Below are 22899 nucleotides of genomic sequence, written 5' to 3'. Positions count from 1 at the left end.
TAGAAAAAGAGAACACAACGCAAAAGTCAAGCTGATGCAAGGTCTTTGTAGCTTTAAAGCTCAACAAGTTATTCCCTGATTTCCCAGCTACTGTTGTTTTTCCTTACTCTGGACAATCTCTTTTACCCTGTGACACAACTTGAAAAAGCCTTGCAAAGCCTGTTCACACCGTCCCATGGGAATCACTGATTCTGAAAGCCCTCAGAGTAGCCTCAGTTGCCTCTGTGATCCCTAGACATTCACCCAGAGAGCACACAGTGATCTCCTGCTCCCCACACCAGTCTTACATTTCTCCCAGTTTTCTTTCCTTCCAGGAACCAGCACATCTTTTTCTCATCTTCCTCCTGCTCTTCCTAAAGAAAACTACCACATGTTGTTTGACAAACCCTGCTCATTGCACTACACATAAAAAGCTACACACTAATTCACAAGTAGTTTTGTATACCACTCTGGTTTAATCTGGCTCTGTACCTGAAATCCTTATACTTATTCTAAGTAAACTTTTGTCTTCCAATGAAAAATGTCATCCCAGTAAGGGAATATGCATGTATGCATCTGTAATTTCTTCAAAGGTTAAAAAAAAAAATAAATAAATAAAATCAGAAAATCTTTGGTATGGTCAGTTATCAATATCTTCACAACTGTTTCCAGAAAACAGAGCATATAACATATTGCTTCTGCCATGATTTTTTCTTTTTAAATACATTTCTAACTATACCTTTACCCAAGAAAATGAAGTTTTTACTGATTTTCAGCTTTGCTTAATTTCTTCTGAATTATCTAGACAAAACATGATTGGTCATTTTAGAAACATGTATCGTGTCACTTCCTTATATGTACTATTCAAAGATCTATGTGTTTTTTTTTTCCTCTATAACTTTCAACTTTAGATGCATTTGTTTAACAATCCTGATATTTTTGAAAATATGTCAACAAAAAGCAGAGACAACAAATGAAATAGTAAAGCATTTAGAAAATCACTGTTATAATTTGTCTAAAAATAAAGAAGAAATTCTAGAAATAATAGAGGTTTTTTTTTCTTGCTAGGCTATATCTGAAAGAAGAGTTTAAAACATGCATAGGTTGGACTAATTATCCTCTGTAATTCTCTTCACAAAAGGGGATGCTGCTAGAAATCTATTTTAGTATGTCATTGAAATTAAATTGATTCCTGAGTGTTAAAATGAAACTATCATCTTTTAAAATGTAATTAAAACAAAAATAGTCCAAGCTGTTGAGAAGTACTGGAAAAAAGTGAGCAACTCCTCTGTTACTGTATTGTAAATCTTAGTATAAGATTATCTTCATGATTTTCTTAGAAGACACAAAAGAATTATTAGAGAATTCCAACCCAATGAACCTATTAAATTTTGTTTTCTCTGAAATATTTCAAAACTCATGGGCTGAATGGTGTGGACAAGAGAAATGGAGATGAACAAAAGAACAATCTCCAAAGTGTCATGCAATTCAAATAACTTGCAAATCATGTCCACATTTAGGTTTGTTTTGCTCCCATGGAAATACTAGCTCATTTCATTACATTTAGTAAATTCACTTAGATGGAAGTGAGATCAAGGAAAATTCCTTGTGGCATGTCACTAATTAAGATTTCCATGACACTTCATCATCTAAAGACAACTGTTTAGTTCTTACTTTCAAAGACTAGACACAGTGTCATCCCAAATAAATGTCCTGCATTTCCATCTCTACATTTACATTTGCATTCAAGCCTGACCCAAATGCTATAAAAAAAATGCTCTAAAGTTAAAAAGAATTAGGCCTAAATTCCACTCATATACAAATTAATTTGACTTCCCAATATGAATTGCAAGGTTGTGTCCAATATTAGTATACAGCATATAAGTGTTCTGTAAAATTGTCACGCAGTTATGTCATGCAGGTATCAACATTATGTTGTGAGAAACCTGTTCAAAGACGACACTGGATTTTAAGGATAAATCATCGTCAAAACAGTATGTTCAACTGTTTCACTGTAGTGAAAGAACTGCCTTCTGACCTTCTTTTTTCTTAGTACAATCTCTCTTACCAATCCATTAAAATATTTGTGAACATAGAATCATAGAATCATTTTGGCTGGAAAAGATCCTAAAGGTCATCAAGTCCAGCTGTTAACCTAACACTGTCAGGTCCACCTCGAAACCATGTCTCTAGGAACCACATCTACACATCCTTCAAACACCTCCACGGATGGTGACTCAACCACTTCCCTGAGAAATTTGTTCCAATGCTTCACAACCCTTTCAATGAAAAAAATTTCATAATATCCAATCTAAACCTCCTCTTTTGCAACATGAGGTCATTTCCACTTGACCTGTTGTTTTCTACTTGGTAGAAGAGACCAATATCCTCCATGCTACATGCCTTTTTGGCCACCTGGGCACACTGCTGGCGCATGTTCAACACTAACACCGAGTATGGGGGGACAATCCCTCCTCTAGTCCCGCTGGCCACACTGTTTCTGCTAAAAGCCAGGATTCTGTTGGCCTTTTGGCCACCTGGGCACACTGCTGGCTCATGTTCAACCAGCTGTTGACCAACATCCCCAGTACTTTTTCTGCCAGGCAGCTTCCCTCCAGCAGATCAATCCCCCCATCCAGATTGTTGATAAAGATATAAACCAGAACTGGGCAAAATACTGAGCCCTGGGGAACACCACTTGTGACCAGTCACAGACTGGATTTAACTTCACTCATCACCACTCGTTGGGACCAGACAGACAGTGAAGAGTACACCCATCCAAGCCATGAGTAGCCAGTTTCTTCAGGAGAATGCTATGGGAAACTGTGTCAAAGGCTTTACTGAAGTCCAGGTAGACAACATGAATGGCCTTTCCCTCATCCACAAAGGAGGTCACCTTGTCATAGAAGGGCAGAAGTTTAGTCAAGCAGGACCTGCCTTTCATAAACTCATGCTGACTGGGCTTGATTGCTTAGTTGTCCTGTACGTGCCATATAATGACAGTCAAAGTGATCTGCTCCATGACCTTCCCTGGCAGTGAGGTCAGACTGAGAGGCCTTTAATTCCCCAGATCTTCCTTCCAGCCTTTCTTGTAAATAGGCATCACGTTTTCGAAGTTTCAGTCAACTAAGACCTTCACAGTTAGCCAGGACTACTGATAAATAACTGAAAATGGTTTAGTGATCACTTCTGCTAGCTCCCTCAGAAACCTTGTGTGGATTGCATCTGGCCCCACAGAGTTCAGCATATCTAAGTGGTGCAGCAGGTCACCAATCATTTCCTCTAGGATTATTTGGGCTTCATTTTTTCCCCCATCCATATCTTTCAGCTCAAGGAGCTGTGTCCCTGGAGCACAACTTGTCTTACTATTAAAGACTGAGGTAAAGGAGACATTTAGTACCTCAGCCTTTCTCTTGTCTTCTCTCACTGTGTTTCCCCCCATCCACCAGGGAGATTCTTCTTTGGTCTCCTTTTGTTGCTCATGTATAGATTAAAACACTTTCTGTTCCCTTTTACTGTAGTAGCCAGATTAAGCTCTAGGTGGGCGTTGGCCCTTCCAATTTTCTCCCTGCATAACTTCATGACACCCTTATAGTCCCCCTTAGTCCCCCTTCTTCCAAAGACCAACAATTCACTTTTTTACTCCCAAGTTCCAGCTAAACCTCTCTATTCATCAAAGACCATCTTCTTCCCTGTCAGCTTGTCTTATGGCACACAGGGACAGCCTTCTCCTGCACCTTTAAGACTTCCCTCTTGAAGAATGGCCAGTCTTCCTGGACTACTTTGCCCTTCAGGACTGCTTCTCAAGGGACTCTGTCAATCAATCTCCCAAGCAGGTCGAAGTCTGCCTTTTGGAAGTCTAAAGTAGCAGTTTTGATAATCCCCCTTCTTACTTCTTCAAGAATAAAAACCACAATCATTTCATGATTGCTGTACCCAAGGCAGCCTCCGACTGCCACATCACACACAAGTCCTTCTCTGTTTGCAAATAATAGGTCTAGAGGTGTGCCTTCCGTAGCTGGCTCACTGACCAGCTCTGTTAGAAAGATGTCTTCCACATGCTCCAGGGGCTTCTTAAACTGTTTTCTCTTTGCTGTATTGTCTTTCCAACAGACATCTGGTAAGCTCAAGTCCCTGACAAGAACAAGGACTAACGATGATGAGACTTCTCTCAGCTGCCCGCAAAACATTTCATCTGTCTCTTCATCCTGGTTGGGTGGTCTGTAACAGACTCCTACCAGGATATCTTCTTTGTTGACCTTCTCCCTGATTCTTATCCATAAATATTCAACCCTATCATCACCATCATTAAGCTCCAGACAGTCAAACCACTCCCTAACATATAGGGCTACCCCACTGCCTATCCTTCCTTTCCTATACCTTCTGAAGAATTTATAGACATGCATTGCAGCACTCCAGTTGTGTGAGTCATCCCACCATGTTTCCATTATGTCAACTACATCATGGTTTTTCTGCTGCACAGTGGCTTCCAGTTCCTTCTCTTTGTTGACCATGCTGCGTACATTGGTATAATTGCACTTCAGCTGGCCTATTGAACCCACCACCTTCTTGCAGTGAGAAGCTCTAGTTCCTGTGTGACCATCTACAAATGGCAGAAAGACTGTAGATCAACTTTGTTAGAATCTTCAAAAACTCAAGCAAGATGAAGGAAATGAGGAAGTATTTTTGTCTGAAATAAGTTATCATAAGCTAACATGACAATGACTGAAATAGTCAAAATATTAGTGTGGTTAATGCTCTATGGCAATGTCCTATTACTTCTCATTTAGCACCAAATATTTAACAAGCATGACATATAAGTATAGTTAAACAGCTAACTTAAATAATAGTAACTAGATCAATACAGAGGAGATTCAGTATGATAATAACATTCAGACTCTCCTTCTAAATATTACTGAGGTGCTTACTAAAAATAAAATAAAAGTCGTCATAATTTGTATTTAACACAAAAGTACTCAATTAGGTATTACTGGTTCATTTAAGCACTGTGAAAAGAGTATGTCACTGTGATGTTACAAGTTTACTTATTTATGCATAAAAACTGATATATGGATATATACAGTAAGTGACATGCTTACACTTCATATATATATGTATTCTATTTGTATATTAATGATATAATTTAATTCCATCACTTTTCATTATAGTATTATATGCATAGGCATATTATATTTATATTGTATTATTTATATTATAGAAGGATACTTAGTTTCATGTAAGCATATTTACTATAGTTACACATACACATGCTTGCTTAGATGTATGCATGAATTATGTAAATTGATGAGAACAAGATCCCTGGTAAAACACACAGCTGGGAAAAACAGTTTTCCTTCTTAGAAATAAAAAAAAAAAAAAAAAAATCATTTCAAATGCAGCACTGATTTCCCGAAGTCATCAAGCAAAAATGTCTCTAACAGATGTGTATGGTCATTCACACAGAGGATCTATATTTTCTAAATAAGGGTTCATAATACTTTAAAAGAATACATGTGCAAGTAAAATCTGCCAATCCCAAACCTTTTTTCTAAATGCTACCTGCCAACTGTAGTCTTCAAAAGATACTTTTTTCATTGATCACAAGAAAAAAAACAGATAGTTTTTTATTCTTTCAAGAGCCTGTTATAATAGTCTGCAGCTTTGAGATGTAAAGGTCAATTTGTCTTTATTTGAAATAACAGAGCAGCATCTATAATGTTCTTTTACCAATAAACTTCCAGCAGAAAAATTTGTAGTGCTTCCTACATCAGCTGACCAGCTTCCACTAACCTAAATCCTACCATTCCTTCAAGGTTTTATATACTTAAAATTGTTACTGATAGGGTTTTTTTTAAGCTGACTTCAGTGGAAGTTTAATTCATTCCTCTTATCGAATCTACCTAATCTAGTAACTTCAATTAGTTTGTACTTTTACAATGTAAAATATAAATTTATATATATGTATGTATAAATATATTTTAGATATTATTTTCAATATAATAATGTATTATATATTTATATTTTATGTTGTGTATATTTATATTACAAGTGTTATACAAGTACACATGTTACAATGTAATTATAATAGGTTTATAGATTTTTATAAAAATTAATATAAACAAAATATAAACATGAAATTTATATAACTCAATAATTTTAATAACTTTCAGTTATTCACTTTAACTGATTTGTTTCCTTTACAATAGAGAAAGACATAAATAGCCAGGAGTCTTTGATATTGACAGTCTCTGATGGTGGTTTTAGTCGTCTTTCGTTTATCTTCTTATTTACCATTATTCTTAGTATTACTTTTTCTTGTCTTACTACTGGATAAAGTGTGCGAAAAGGAAGAGACAGGATTATGTAAACAAAGAGACAGGAATGTAAACAAAGGACAGAAGAAACAGAAAAAATTTATTTTTCAAAATTAATTTTGGAATTTCATTTTTTTTTAAAGTTGCCTTCAAATTAAAAAAACAATAACAAAAAACCCTTGTAGCTTAAGGTCCCTGTATTTAAAAAGATCTGTTCAGTTTCACTGTTTCTTTTCCACATTTATTTTCTGATAGAATTAACTGAGGCTCACGAATCCTCTGAAAGCATTCCTTTAGTCTTATATTTGAAAAACATAACTTCTTTATTATGAATCATATCTTCATTTTTGTTGACCATTACACTAGGACTTCATCAACTTAGGTGTTTAATTCTTGTATTCCCACAAGCCTGAACATGCTAGTTATCGCCAAGATTACTAAAGAGAGGTAGTTACTGTTAGTAATTCCCTGACATCCTTATTCTTGCATCCAGATGCCGATGTAGTCAGGTACTCACCAACTCTATTTTGAGAGACTTGGCAGCAAGGTCTCTGGCAGCACAAGCTCTGAGACCAATATCATTTAAAAATTTTTGTCTTAAACCAAAGAGTAGACAAAATAAATTCATAATAAAATAAACAAAATAAATTCATAATTCATAATTCTTTTATTTCATTAGGCTGAAACAGAGGAAGACACCAATAAAACACCAACATATAGGGGACTTACAGTGCACTGACTGAAAAATCACTGTACAAACATGCACTTGCTCATCAGTTATGGGATATACATAAGAACTGTAATTTCAAGGACAAATTTTCTTTCATATCTATCCATGAGTAAGTTTCATTTAATACTTTATTTTTCCCCAGGAAAAAAAAAAAAAAAGTCTTTTGAAGCTTCAAGCTATGGAGATATATTTTTATGATTTGTACTTCCATCACATAGCATGTGAATGTATGGGAAATCTGATGGCAAAATATCAGAGTTATGCAACTCATTCAAATAAACATTCAGAACCACAACAACATACTATTCACAGAAATTTTTGTGCTTTGGTACAACAAGAATGTAAGAACTCACTGATATCTTGGCTGTTGCCAAGGGCATGAAGGACCTTTCAGCTGTCCAGCTGCAGGTGCAAGATAGCCTCTGGAAGGGGACATAGTAAGACAGAGTGTTAGACTGACACCCAGTCTAGTAAGTGAAGTACTCCATACCATGACTGTCTGTAAGAACTGGTCTGAAGAACAGTATTTGCCTGAACATTGCCATCAGGGACTTGGAGAACAGATGCCCTGATAGAGGCAACCTGGGGACTACACGTAACAATACAGATTTTACCTGCTGCCTCAGACAAACTTGCCCCTACCTCCTAAAAGGAATTGTGTTGTACTGGTCTCTCTGACCTAGGGGCTACAGTTGACAATAACTGCTGTCCAGAAGATGGATTTCACCAGCCACCTCAGCCAAACTTGCCCCCACCTCCTCCCTGTTACTAAGGCCAACAAAGAAGAGCATACACTGAGGCTCGCCAAAGGTCACACAGCAGACCAGTAAGGGACCCCTGAACACGAGGTGACGCAGGCACAGATGGATTCTGGCAAGCAAAGTGGGGACTCTACAGGACTGTGCAGTTAAGCCTAGATTGTGAAACAAAGGCGGAGATTGGCCCCAATCCATGGGAGTGAGACAGGGTGAAAAAGCATAAAAGATGATTCCCGACTGGACATCATTGAGATCTCCCCACCAAAGGACTGCGGATCATAACGGGTGACCGGCAGGACTCTATGGGACCTGAGACCATAAGGATGCCTTTGGTGGCAGCCAACCCTCTTTCCCCCTTTTCTTTTTCTTTCCTTTTTCTCCACTTTCTCTATAACATACTGCTGTATGGGCAAGATAGTAAAGTAACACTGTTCGATTGAATTATAACCCCCTGGCATTTTGGTTGCCTTAATTTTGCACTTCAAGATCAAGGTAAATGAACCATCACGAGTCCATCACCAAATGGACCATGACACTGTCATGCTGCATATATAAGTGGGAAGTTGCTGGGGATGGCCTGTCATCTTTGATGGCTCGTGTCTGTAGAAAGTCTCTCTCCCATGGCTTATATACATGCTGCTGTTGACCGCATTTTACTGGACTCACTGTGCTCATCAGTTCCACCCTCTGGTGTTCATTGCTGGGAGCGTGAGTTCTAATGCTCAAGTATTGCTTTGTAACACTCTTATTATTATTCTATTTAATCTGTTTCTATTACAACCCACAAGTCTTTCCTTCTTTCCCTTCCTTTCTTTTGTGAAGGAAACACGAGAGAGAGCAGCTGTTAATTCTTTCAGCCATCACCCGGGGTTAAATAGTAACAACATTTTATAGAAAACTCCACGTCTTATGCCATCTACTGTAAGTGGATTGAAAGCTTTGTATAAAATAAAACCTTATTAGAAGGCTTGAAACTAAATGGAGCACAATATCAAAAGACATGTATCAGTCTGTCTTAAATTTTTATCATATGTTCTGCTGATGAAGATGCATTGTTTGCAGTTCAGAGAAACAGAAATATCAGAATACTGTGATGAATGTTACCTTACTTCATGCTGATTAAAAAATACACTGCAGAATTAAAGAAAACAGGGTTTTTTTCAGCTGCCTTAGTACCTTCATTTCAATTGAAAAGTCATGATAGACATGAATAATTATTAGCATCCAGATGAAGTCAAAACATCTTGATTAATTGTAATTGAATATCATGTACTCTTAAACATAAAACTGTAATAGAGTTCACCTTTTATAAAAGACTTTGAAGAATAAATTATTTATTGACATTGAAGCTTGAAAACATGCTCATTAACTTTCAAATATCTAATACTTATTCTATGAGGTATTACAGAAGCTATAGTGTAACCTCATCACAAATGATAATTGTTATTACGTAGTGCAAAATTTCAACTAACTTTTACAAAATGTTATTGAGACCGTACAAATACATCTTCATGTGAAAGTGGATGCCTGTAAAAAATATTGCATGTTGTAAACCATATATCGATTATCATAATGACGAGAGTTGAAATACCATCTAAGCAGTGTTTGGTAGTTAGATAAATAAAATAAAATAGCACATACTTACTTTGTTACCTCTGACCCTACAAATATAAATACAGAAATGTTGAAGAACTTTATTATTATGAATTAAGTCTTTATTTCTAAGGGAATTTGAATTATAGCATTATTGAATCTCATGAAATTTCAAAATGATGTTACAGAACTATTTTTCCACTTTTCCTTTACTATTCTTAGAGTTCTGCAAAGAAACCTAAACGTGGAATTTCTAGCAACAAACAAACAGATATTTTTCAAAAATATTTTTTATTAAATATGCACCTATGGAGGTTAAGGAGTCTCTGTAGATATTTATGTGGTTTTATTGCTGAAATTTGAAGTGTATGTACTGAAACTTGATGACACTTAATAAACTGAAAACACCACTTTTTTTCTTTTTTAATTAATGTATACAGAATTTTTGCCATCTTTGGTAATCACAGAAATAATAGGTACTAAAAAAGTAAAACAAAGTACATTTTCCTCATGGGTGGAAAAGAATTATCATCTGAAATTTCTGCAAAATATTTTTAAAAGTGACAATAATAGACATGTTTGGGCTAAATGGATATCATTATCTATGGAAGAATGCCATCATCATAACCAGAGAGAGATAGAAATAATTTAATTGATATAACTATATATTAAAAATACCATCCCAGTGATTCCACTGTTTGAAAGGGAAGAAATACTAAGAGACACTATTGCCTATTAAGGTTTGGCATTTCATTACCTTAAGACATACTGCATGGAGATGGGAGCCATTACAGTGCCATTACCATAATGACGGACAAAGTTAAAGTTCAAGTGACTGTTTTGTAGAGCCAAATCTATAACAAACATCTGGTGTAGATTTTTCTTATTGCATGTATTAAAATACATCTGTATCTTGAGGAAGCCTCTGGCAACCACTTTCTTCATTCTTTTTTTGTAATAATGCACTAGTTGTTTTCTAATCAATAGCCTGAAATGCACAGAGCAGTTTGTCACACTTCTAAATAGTAATGTATCCATATAATAACATCTTTAACCCATTTGTTCTATAGAAGGTAAAGGCCAAACTCACTTCACATTGAACTAGATTTTATCAGGGTGTGTGTTATGTATACAGCTGGTTATAGCTGAATATGTATCTTTCTGGAAATTTCAAGATTTCAATATCTGTTTTCTTGTCAGGGTCTTTTTGGTTTTGTTTTGTTGTTATTGTTTTGTTTTGTTTTTCTTTTTTCTAAAATGAAGGGTTTATTTTAATTATTTGACATTATTTTTTCAAATACTGCAATATAAAATTACAGAATAACATAAAATTAAACATACCAGCTATTAAATTTATTATAACTTTCCATTTTTTTTAAAAAAATGACATATTTCTGCAAGGTATTTCAATTTCATACTTTGGCATACTCTGATAGAAGAGCTTCTGACCTGTACTTATTTTATCAGGATTTCTGATTTAATTTTCTGAACTCATCACATAGTAATTACAATTTTGTATTTGGTCTGGTATACATCAGTGAGAGGAGAAAAAATAATAATTAAAAAAAATCAATGTATTTTAGAATAATACTGAAAAACTCTAAACCAAAGTTTTCCATAGTTTCTGGGGAAAAAAAAAAAAAAATCATAACAAATCATAACAAGTATTTGATCCTAATTTAGCTCAGGCAGATGGATTGAGTGACATATTCAAATCTGTTCCAACTAAACCTCATTCTTGTTTAGCCCATCATGCAATATTTATAATTATGGAATTTTTTTATTTTTATATTAAAAAACTTTGAAGTATTCTGCATCTTTATTTTGAAAATTTACATCTTTATTATACCATGGCATGCTGAATTCTACCAGACCCTGTGAGAAATAACCAAATGCTCAAACATAATACAGGGACCATCTGAGCAGGAAGAAAATTCTTGAAATAAATTACAGATTTTGAAGAATCATGCACTGAACACCAAGCAGATATGTTACTGGGAGGAGTCTTGATTACTTAGCACAAGAAAGCTAAGTCAAGCTACAGTAATATTGTTATACACAAGTCTCCGCTGGAAATATCACATAATGAATTTCTCTATCTTCTTCATGTTTATCTGATTAATTTTTTCTTGCCATGATTATGTAATATTGAACCACTTGTAGATTTGACTTTTTTGGTGTCATTTACTACATTTAGGGAGTATTCTAAAAAGCAAACTGTTAAATACTTGGAACAGTAGAACATCCAGTAAGACTGCTGTGTAGGCTTGCCATACATTACACTGCCCACCTTAGCAGGTGAGGAAATCAAAGTGTTATTACAATGTTTTAGACTATTCTATCCCATCCCATTCTATTCCATACCATCCCATTCTATTCCATTATGTTCTGTTTTGTTATTATTCTAAAATCATAAAATGGTTGAGGTTGAAAGGGACTTCTGGAGATCAGCTAGTCCAACCACTTTGCTCCAAGCAGGATCAACTAGAGTAGGTTGCCCTTACCAAATTGTGCAGAGACTGGAAAAAGTTGTGCTCATACAACTCCAGCGTACATTGTAAACATCTGCCAATTGTATTTTCATAGCAGAACAGGAAAAGAGTTTACACATACAGGGGAGAGGAAAAGTAATATCCCCACTAACTCTAAAGAACATATAGTACTGTTCTAATTGCTGTTCCTCAAGACATATTTAATTGGAAATATACTTAAAAACAACTAGGAGTCTCCCAGGTTAAGTATCTGTGCAGCTAATTAATGCAGTTGAGATTCCAAATCAGGTATTTGATTCTTAAGGACTTTGCTTTACCATTAGTTACTGTGTTCTTCATCAGTGCAGTTGTGATGTCTATTAAGGACGCTAGAATATTATGTTCCTTCTAAATTATCTGTGAATATAATTTAAGACTGCTCTTCTCAACTCTTTTACTCTTTTCTGCATATAACGTTACATGATGCAACCACACTGAATATTTTATATATGTCAGTATTTAAAACAGACCTTCATCTTCTCACCTTAAGAAACCTTTATAATACTTAGTCCACTGTAATCAATTACTATGAGTAACATTAGTTTTTCTGGCTTCTGTATGCAAAAGCTCCTTTCATCCACAACTTGCTGCACCTACCACCTATTGTAAAAGCATGTGTGTCACACCATTTTCAGCATGACAGACATCCGATCTTGTTCTTTTTCTAGGAAGAGTCACAGACCCTGTTTGAACTTGTCATAGGCCTGTGAGAATGGTTGTTGGGAAAGCAGGAAATTCACATATAACTGAATTTTTTAATAAAGGGTTTTCATTCTCATCAAATGTGAAATGTAAAAATACATCATGACAGACACATAATCTGTTCACAACTCAAAGGATCACAAGATTCTCAGAACAGTTGAGGTGAAACAAAGTATTTTTGAACACATTAAACATACCACAATTTTTATGAATGCCTCTCTACAGTAACAAAAATGTACCTCTGTTGAATATAAATTTCTAAATGTAAAAAAATTAACAGCCCATTAAAGCTGATGTGTGAACAAAGTCTGAACCAAAGTTCAAATGTTCAGTCATGATATTTCAGTATTTCCATACAGTTAATATAAAATCAAAAGGAACTTTAATTATTATCCTGTTGCCTGTTTTCATGATCACACAACATTTTTACAGCAGGAACTGCTGGTGTGGAAAAATGACATCAGAAGAGCACTGAACTGCTTCACCCTTTTTTAACATGATTTATTATCTGTACACCATCAGCATAGCATTGCCAACTCACCAGCAAACATCAAGAAGTACTGCGAAAATCACCTGTGTACCAGCTTAAGAAACTTAGAAATTAGACTAATCGAAAAAGATATAACACACTTTGTTTCTCAGGGACAGGAAATTACCCATCTTCCATTACTCTTGGAAGAAGAAGACATGAACAGCACACCAGCCTCTGTGAATCATCAGGTACTGACTCCCCAAAATGGCAATCTGATTTTTTACCAACCTTAAAATAAGGGAAAGGTTTATTTTCCAGCAGAATTTGTGGGATGAAAAAAAACCTACTGATCTCAGTGTTGTCCCACAAGTAATTATATAATTTGAATTATTTGTTAAAATAATTCATGTAGTAGGTTATGCCCATCCTCCAAACAAATGACTAGAACATACTTTACCACAAGGATACATTACTAGTGCTACATGAAAGCCATGTTCTCAGTGATAAAACATTTGGCGCACATAACACAACTAAATCCTAAGGACATAATGATACTACTAAATACTAACTTATGCATTTTTGTGTGCTTGTACATGCATACTCCATGTTACTGCAATAATGTTCCATGGTTGTGACTAAAGCTGACAAGGTTCCTTAAGGTCAGTATACAAGACACCTGATTTTGAACAGTTCATGAAACAGTAAAACTCTTGATTCTGACTGTAGATGGAGAAAGAAAGAATGCCTGGACAGGGCATCTTCACAAACTCCTTCCAAGAACAGACCAGTTGAGGGTAAAACCCTGTCTCCAATCAAACCCCAACATTATTAATGTTATGAAGTACTTCCAATACCAACTCATCAAATCCCTGGAAGTTCAAGAACAGTTAACTATTTCCACGTGACAGTCTTCATCATGTGAAGGAAACAGTTTTCCAGGCATTTTTCTCTTTAGAAAACTAGTTCATTTTTATTTTCTTGACAGTACATTTAGTGTCCATGGGAAGGTGCTATCAGGCTGTGGGGTGGCCTATGTGGAAAGACAGCAAGGACTGTCTCATTCCAGATACAGCTGGTTCCAGCCAGTTTTCCAATGGACCCACCACAGGACATGGCTGAGCCCATCAGTTGTGTGTGGTACCACTGTAGAAATGTGTTTAAGAAAGGGCAAAAACACCAGACATAGAACAAAAGAGTGAGAAATACCAGAGGTAATACTAAGATCAGAGTAAAAGGAGAAGGTGCTCCATGGTGGAGCAGATCTTACACTGCAGCCCATGGAAGACCTATACAGCTGTAGCTGGGTATTCCTAAAGGAACTGCAGACCATGGAGAGATCATGCTGGAGCATAGAAAAATTGTGACGAGGAATGATTGGCAGAGAGGAGCTCCTGTGTATTGACTGTAAATCCCACCCCACACACTCATATCCCCTGTAATACTTGTGGGGAGTCAATGGCATCTGGAATGGAGTGAATACAAACTTGGGGAGGAAATGGGTTGTTTTAAGATATTTCTGTTTCCCACTACTCAAAGGAGCAATTATGTATTTATTTTAATTGACAATATTTTAAGCTATTTTTTTCCCAAACTGAATCTGTTCTAGTAACAGCAATTGGCATGTTTTTTTCCCTCTCTTTATCTCAACCCACAAGCTTTATCAATCCTCTTTTCTACTTCTCATCCCACTGAGAGTCCAGGCAGGAGCAAGCAGCTGGGTGAGCACTGGCTATTAGTCCAGACGAACCCACTACAGTCAAACTCACAGTCTCTTGAGTCTAATGTATTCGATTATCAAAGTAAATGATCAAATTTACCAACCTGTTCAGGGACAGAAACTGTATGAAAAACTTTCACACCAAAGTCTGAGATTTTAGTTGGTGTTCTGTTGAGAAAGCTCTCTCTTGCATATTAAGATAGAACTCAAATCTTCAAATCTATTCTATGAACAACAAAACAGGCAAATGCATTAATATTTGTACATTAGGATCCACCATGCCTTTGACGCAGAAATTATCTACTCACATGAATCCTTCCATCAAGAGACTGTTATATGTTCTTGTTTCTTTTTACTCTCTCCAGGTTTTGAACATTCAGTTAGCAAGGCATGTGGCTGTGATAACGGGCTGAGTTCAGCTCTGTGGCTGAGCACTTGATCAGGGCATACAGGGTTTCGGGAGGGAGGAAACCCGAGGAAGAGCTGACAGCTGCACCAGAAGCCAGCAGCTATTAGAGAGGCTGATGTGACTTGGGCATTACCAGGAACAACTGTGGTGTATTTAAACAGCACTGGGGAGCATGAGTGATTAGAAGCACTGTGAACAGGGGATCAAGAGGGTGCAGCAGTTGGCACACTAGTTTGTGCAGCAGTTCACGCAGAAGGATGCATGAGAAAGGCTGTTTGCACTGCTTGTAGGCAAACAGCCCAGGGGGTGCTCTAGGTCTCTGCCATAATGATGGGCACTCGTCTTAGAGTTAGAATCAGTGTTTCTACACAGGAAGCTCCTGAGATGTCTGATGCTTCCCCTCAGAGAGAACCGGTAAGGAGTGAGATTTCAGTACAGATGAGAGGTTGCAATGAATGCCCAGACCCTTCTCCTGGAGAAAAGATAAGTACATGCAAAAGATCTGCATGGGTTGATAATCAGGTGGCCAAATTGCAGTAAACGGTTAAAAGGCTGCACAGTATTAGAGCAGCCAAGATAGAGATAGCTAAGTGATTTCGGAACAACGTTCCTGTGGCAGACACCACAGAGAACAAGGCACCTTGGACTCTGGTGACCCACAAAAGCAGGATTATTCTTCAGTTCCCACTCTCCAGCATTACAATCAAAAACCTGTGAAACTTTAACAGCTGTAGACACCCATGAGCAAGGTTTGCAAGGAGAATCTGTACCATCAGTGCATACTGAACACTGCAAAAAGAAATGAGTGCTTGTAGTGAGCGACTCTCTGTTCAGAACCACCGAAGGGCCTATCTTCTGGCCTGACAGGGAGACAGGAGGTATGCTGCCTTCCAGGAGCTAAGGTCTGAGATGTTGCCAAGAGGGTCCCACAGCTTGTCAAGAACACAGACTATTATCCATTGCTACTCTTTCATGTGGACATTAATAGTATCACAGGCAGAAACCTGGGCAGAATCAAGGAAGACTACAAAGTCCTGGGGGTGCGAGTGAAAAATATTGGTGTTCAAGTTATCTTTTCTTCCATTTAACCAGTTAGAGAAAAGGTGCAGCCAGAAGTAGATGCATCATGAAAATCAATTTCTGCCTTCATGGCTGTCATGGTCTATTCAGTGATGGACTCGTGATGGTTCGTTTACCTTGATCTCGAAGCACAAAATTAAGGCAACCAAAATGCCAAGGGGTTATAATTCAATCAAACAGTGTAATTTTATTATTTTGCCCATAAAGTGGCACACTATAGAGAAAGTGGAGAAAAAAGAAAAAAAAAAAAAAAAGGGAGAAAGAGGGCTATAGCTACCACCACAGGTCCAAAAAGCATTCCTATGGTCCCAGATGCTGAACAGTGTCCTACTGGTCCTCTGCCATGAGCCATGATCCTTTGGTGAGGAGATCTCTCTGATGTTCAGTCAGCAGCCACCTTTTATGCTTAGCAACAGCACTTTAGTCCTCCTCTCTCCCATGAATTAAGGCAAATCTCCACCTTCATTTTGCAATCCAGACTTAATGGCACAGGACCAAATAGTCCCTGCTTTTCTTGCCAAAACTTGTCTGTCCCTGCGCTGCCTCATGTTCAGGGTTCTCTTACTTGTCCACTGGGTGACCTCAAGACCCTCTGAGAGCCTCTGTGCATGCTCTTCTTTGTTGGCCTTAGCAAAAGGGAGGAGGTGGGAGCAAGTTTGGCTGAGGCAGTAGGTGAAATCCATCTTCTGGACAGCAGCTATTGTTACCTGTAGTCCCAGGTAGAAAGAGACCCTGTATAATGCAGTTCTTTCAGAGCTCTCCAAGTCCCTGTACAGTTCTTTCTCTCGGGACATTCTCCAAGCACCTGATGGCAAGGCTGAGGCAAAAACTGTTCTTTGGACCCACTCTTACAATGGCTGGTGCCATCATGAAGGTTTTGGCTTTTATGACAATAGGAAATTTTTTGACAGCTATAGAGGACAGTTATAGAGGAATGTCTGGAAGAGGCAATGGAATCTTTGAAAGCAGGTTGGCCAACTTGGTGAGGTGGCCATTAAACTGAAAGACTCAAGGAACAAAGTCCAAAGTGGCAACACTCACACCATTGCAACTAACTGAGGAATAAGCCAGGACAATCAAAGCAGCAACAAATGTTCCTTAGCTGCCTAACAAGGGAAAACCAGAAGACCAACCACCTCGAGTCTATGCATATGAATCCACACAGTCTGGGAAACAAATAGGAGGAACCTGATCTCCATGCCCAATCAGAAAGTTATGATATCATAGGAAAAAGTGAAACATGGTGGGCAACTCACATGACTGGAGGATTGCTATGGATAGTTATAGGCTTTTTTGTAAAGACAGGAGGGAAGAAGAGAAGGAAGAGTGGTGTTTTGTGTTAAAGAGGACTTTGGATGGAAGAGTGGGCTAACAAGGACAATCATAAGGTCTTGCACCTAGGAAAATAATAATCCAGGAATGCAGCACAGGCCGGCATCTACCTGGATGGGATACAAGTCTGTGGAAAGGGACCTGGGCGTTCTGGTGGAAAACAAGGTCAGTGTGAGAGAACAGTGTGCTGCTGCGGCAAAGAACACCAACAGAATGCTAGGTTGCACCAACAAGGGCATCATCAAGGGAGATTAAGAAGTCATTATCTTACTCTAGTCAGTGCTTCCAAGGTGACACTAGGAATACTGCGTTCAGCTTTGATCTCTGTTATGCAAAAATGTGGACAGGCTGGAGAGGGTCCGGAGAAGGGCCACAAAGATGATCAAAGAACCAGGAAGCCTGCCCCATGAGGAAAGACCGAGAGAATTCAGTTTGTTCAGCTCTGAGAAAAGAAGGCTTAGGGGAGACCTCATCACTATGTTCCAGTGTTTAAAGGGTAGTTACAAAGAAGATGTAGACTGCCTTTTTAGAAGGAGTCACATAAAAAGATGAGGGTAATGGGTGCAAGTTACTCCTAGGGAGATTCTGATTGGACAGAGGAGGGAAATTTTTCACAATGAGAACAATCAGCATTTGGAATAATCTTCCCAAGAAAGTGGTGGATTCCCCAATATTGGACATGTTTAAGTTTCATCTGGACAGGGTACTGGGCCATCTTGTCTAGACTGTGCTTTTGCCAAGGAAGTTTGGACCAGATAATCCTTGGGGTTCCTTTATACCTGGTATTCTATGATTCTGGTTTTTTTTGTATTTATCACAAACATATTTCCCAGTTAAAAAGTGATTAAAATTGACATGTTCCCATCAAACTTTCCTTTTGGACCACGTGGCATTTCATGACAAAGTATATTTGTTTAATTGTAAAAGTTCTGACCTGTTTTATATATTATTAATGAGAAAAAAAAATCTTACATCAAACACACTCAAGCAAAAAAAAAAAAGTCACGACTTTTTCCACTGCAATGAGTTTTGAGCTTGACGTATGGGCCAGTGATGTTCTTTTATTTTTATCAATTTTATATTTACTTATCTTTATCATCTTTTTAAGCTACATGATCTTAAAAAGCTTGAGAATGTCAGTCAAATTACTTTGGGAGAGAAAGGTAACTTTCTTTACAGAAAACACAAGTGTCACTTCCTATGTCCTTTCTTTTTTTAAAAAAAGCAAAAAAAACCAAAAAACAACAACAACAAAAAAACCACATACAGATGAGGTCCCAAAAAAAAACCAGCAAAACCCACTTTGATTAAACATCTGTAGTATCTCCTGTCTGTAACACACTTCATGATTCTTCTTATGAATTTAAAATTCAATTTAAAAAGAGGATTTTTTTCATGGTCTTGGCTCATGAATACAATCTATTCAATGCTTGTTCTTCTCAATCTGCTTCTGTTGTTCTTCTCCCCTCCTTTCACATTAAAAAAAAAAGAAAGAGATCTACTGAGAGCCCAGGCTGGATGTAATCATTAACTATAGAGAATAATCCTAATGACCTGGATGTTGTGTGGAAAAAAAAAAAAAAAGGCAATTTCAACCTTGGAAATGAGTATCATCTCCAAAAGTTGTGTCTTGGACTAGTTTCAGAAGTATTAAGACCAAAGTTAGTGATACTAGATCCGTCGGAATTAAATGCAGGACACAGATTAACAGCTGTTACCCTTGCAAGGTTGGAAGGATCTGAACTAGAAAGGGCTTCAGACATGAAAAATTGATTATGTTCTGCCAAACAAAGGATAAAAGAGAATTTAGGGATCAAAGAAAGTAAGTAAGAGTCCTTCCTTTCCCTTCCTGTCCTCCAAAAACCAAAAGCATAACTAAAAACGTAAATGTCAGACCAAATGGCTCAGGTCATCATTAATTTAAGAACGAGATAGCAAGTGTCCTGAGTCATAAAAGGTGAAAATGGATTTTTACATGTTTAGCAGCTGCTGCAGGTGGTCCATGGTAGTTCCAATAGCTAGGAACCCTGAATATATCCTGAGTAGACCTTCACTATGAAGGTAGGATGAAAAGAAAGAGAAAAAATCATAAATTAAAGGGGTTATTAAGAGTTTTTTCTATACAAATTCAGCAGAAAGTATCTTCTACCTTTATGTTTTCTGATGTCAAACTCCTTGTGTATGCCAGGAAGATAACAGTGCAACAGAAAGAAATAAATGAAATTTCTGAACAAAAATATTAATCATTTTTATACTTGTCCAAAATATCTAGGTCTATGTACAAAATTATATGTATGAAGGAATGCCATATAGTACTGTGTTTTTTCATCATAAATGAGTTAAGGTTGTGTAATCTTTTTATTGTAACCACCAATATTACCACAGATCTGATTTAAACTATATTGCCTTTCTGCAAATAACATACCTGCAAACACATTATACTTTAGGGTTCCAGAACCTAAGGAAGAAGTGAAGTCCAGCCAGGATAATAGATTAAAATTCATCATCAGCTCCCTCTTGGTTGCATATGCCTCTATTTCAGAATATGCATTGTGCATTTATTTTATATGATGTCAAAAGTAAAGAGCTGAAATCCATTTAATCAAAGTAATTAAGCTTATATCTAATTTTAACTTCAGTCATCAAACAATCTTAATGATATTGTTTGAGTGCTCTAAACTTTATCTTTATTGATGATTCTTTCTATATTGCCATGTGTCACAGCAGTGCTGCAAAAGTCATTTTAGGTGGACAACATCTTCCAAAAGAGACTCTATTCTATCCAGAAAAGCAGAGCAAATTAATCACCTAGAAATGGGGTTTATATAAATTATTTAGCACTCCGACAATATCAAAAGCAGATTTGGATACCAGTTGAGAAGATAGTGGGGTATAACCACAAAAGAATAATGAGGATCCACAGTGTACATGCAGTCACTCAAAAGAAACACAACTAGAGGTCTCTTTCACTCAAAGATACCCAGAAGAAATAATCACTTGCCTGGGTTAGGCAAGGGCTCACTCATGCATATATTCAGCAGAGAAAAACAACCACTTACCAAACAAGGAGGTGAGGTGCCCTCAATCCCAGGAAGTCTCCTTAAATGGCATCCCCAATCTAAGGCAAGAGCTCCAGTTCACAGACCTGCTGTTTCAAGCAGACCACTCGAAGAGGGTCTTCAGCAGGGACCCCGTTTTATAGCATGGCCAGATGTGGCTGTAATCATTACAACATGGTCCAGAAGTTACTTAGCTTCTCTGGACACCTCCTTAGTTGAAGACCCTGTCAGTCAACTGAGAGCCCCACCCTTCCTGCCCCCCAGCTGGATGCAGGTGAAGGACAACATAACTGTCAGCACCAGCAGGCCACAAAAGGTGCTAAAGAGCCATCAGCTGCCCTATTGAAGGTTCTAGATCTCATTAGAGGATGTGCAACTGCCACACCGCATAAAACTACAGTTCTGAAAAGAGTTCCTTGGTTTCATGAATGAATAGTTAAATAATTTGGGTTAGAGTTGGAGAATTATCTCCCTCAAAATGTCAGAACTTAGAATTTACTATTTTGTATTCTCAGAGCAGAGAAAAAAAAAATATATGCTGGTGTATGAAGCCAAGAAAAAAACAGCAGCAGCTTTGAGTAATCCCTGAACCGTTTGTTTAGGCTAAAGAGGAAATTTCAGGGATGGATGAGAAAATAAAATAAATGAAAACTGACCTTCATCAGTTCATTTATGAACGCAAAGTATACTACAAATCTTTTTAGGTGGGTGTGCAGAACAGTGATTCAAAAGCTAACATGGATGCTAAAAACATTATATAGGAGATACTGATTTCAAGAATAAAACCAGTTTTCAGCAGTAGCTACAGTCTCAATGATCAAATCCTGTTTTGTGTTAAAAAGGATTTTTAGTGTCAATTAATGCAACAGTTCTCTGTTGCAAATATAAGCTTACAGTAAATAGCTTAACTACTTTTGCTCCAGAATGTGCCATCAGTATAAATTTAGAGCTTGAAATGGCAAAAGAAGTTTGATTTTCAGACCTAAATATGCCCTTATGTGTAATCAAATAATTATTCATTCAAATGACTGATTAAAATCCCTGCTGTCCATCTGCATGCAAATTTGTCCATGTATTTGGAATGATTTTGTGACGATCTTGAAGAAAGCATAACAGATACACTCACCAACTTCTTGTTTCATAAAGGTTTATACTATAATATAAAATGCCTTAGCATATACATATACAGACATACACATGCCCTGCTTACCCCCTTCACACACACACACTTTCCTAGGCTTCAAGCCTTATGTTTTGCTGAAACACAATGAACAAGTGTTTGAATGTTCAAGTTTCTTCCTTAGCTTGACCCTTTTCACATAAGTTTGCCAGTAAAAATATCTTTCAAAGGTATAATGACACACATTCACAGTCAATGATGGATAAGCTCTTATTCTAAGCGTTGTTAGGCTAATTTAAAATTTTCACTGAATTAAATTTTGATTTTGAAGCACATGGGAAATGAGTTGGATAAAAACTTCTGATTTTGCTAGGATTATTTGGTTAGAAAACACCTCATCTCTAGACTGCAGCCCATAAATATGACTGAGCAAGTTTTAAAATATCTAGAGAAATAACCACCATGGAATCACAGCAACACTAATCTACAAGCTGCAAACCAGGTAAGAGGCTAAGTCAGTACAGCTAATGTTGGCTTGAGATTTCAGAAAATCGCTCCTTGTGCTTTTGATTGTTACAATTCTATATATATTCCATGGTTAAGCTGTGCTGAACCTTCTATGTACATTTTAATCATTTTGGGTAGCTAGGTTTAGCCTGAGTGTGTCTATACTAATGTCTATGCTAACTTCGGTCCATGACATTGGTTTTAGAACTGACACAGTTTCTGCAGCTCAAAGTCATTCTAAAATAAAGGACTTCTATAAAAACCCAATCCACAACCTTGTGTCATGTCAGACATTTAAATACCTGAGTGAGACAGCTAGATTAAACAAACAAACAAACAAAAAGCACTCCAGAGATCAAATACTTCAATCATTTTTTGAAATCAGTTTCTGAGAAATGTAAATACATGCCACTTCTAAGCTTCACATGAAATTCCAAATTTTATAATATCACATAAAGGACATAAAAAAAATAACCTAAACAAAATGTTCCTCTTACTACTAATTAATGAAAAACCAAAGAGTTATACTGTTCTGAGACAACAGTAGAAAATGATTGAAATATTGAGAGAGTTTGAACCATAATCTATCACATAAC

Source organism: Streptopelia decaocto, assembly GCF_964273445.1.
Source record: "Streptopelia decaocto genome assembly, chromosome: Z".
Classification (NCBI taxonomy): domain Eukaryota; kingdom Metazoa; phylum Chordata; class Aves; order Columbiformes; family Columbidae; genus Streptopelia; species Streptopelia decaocto.
Note: the sequence above shows the minus strand (reverse complement) of the source record.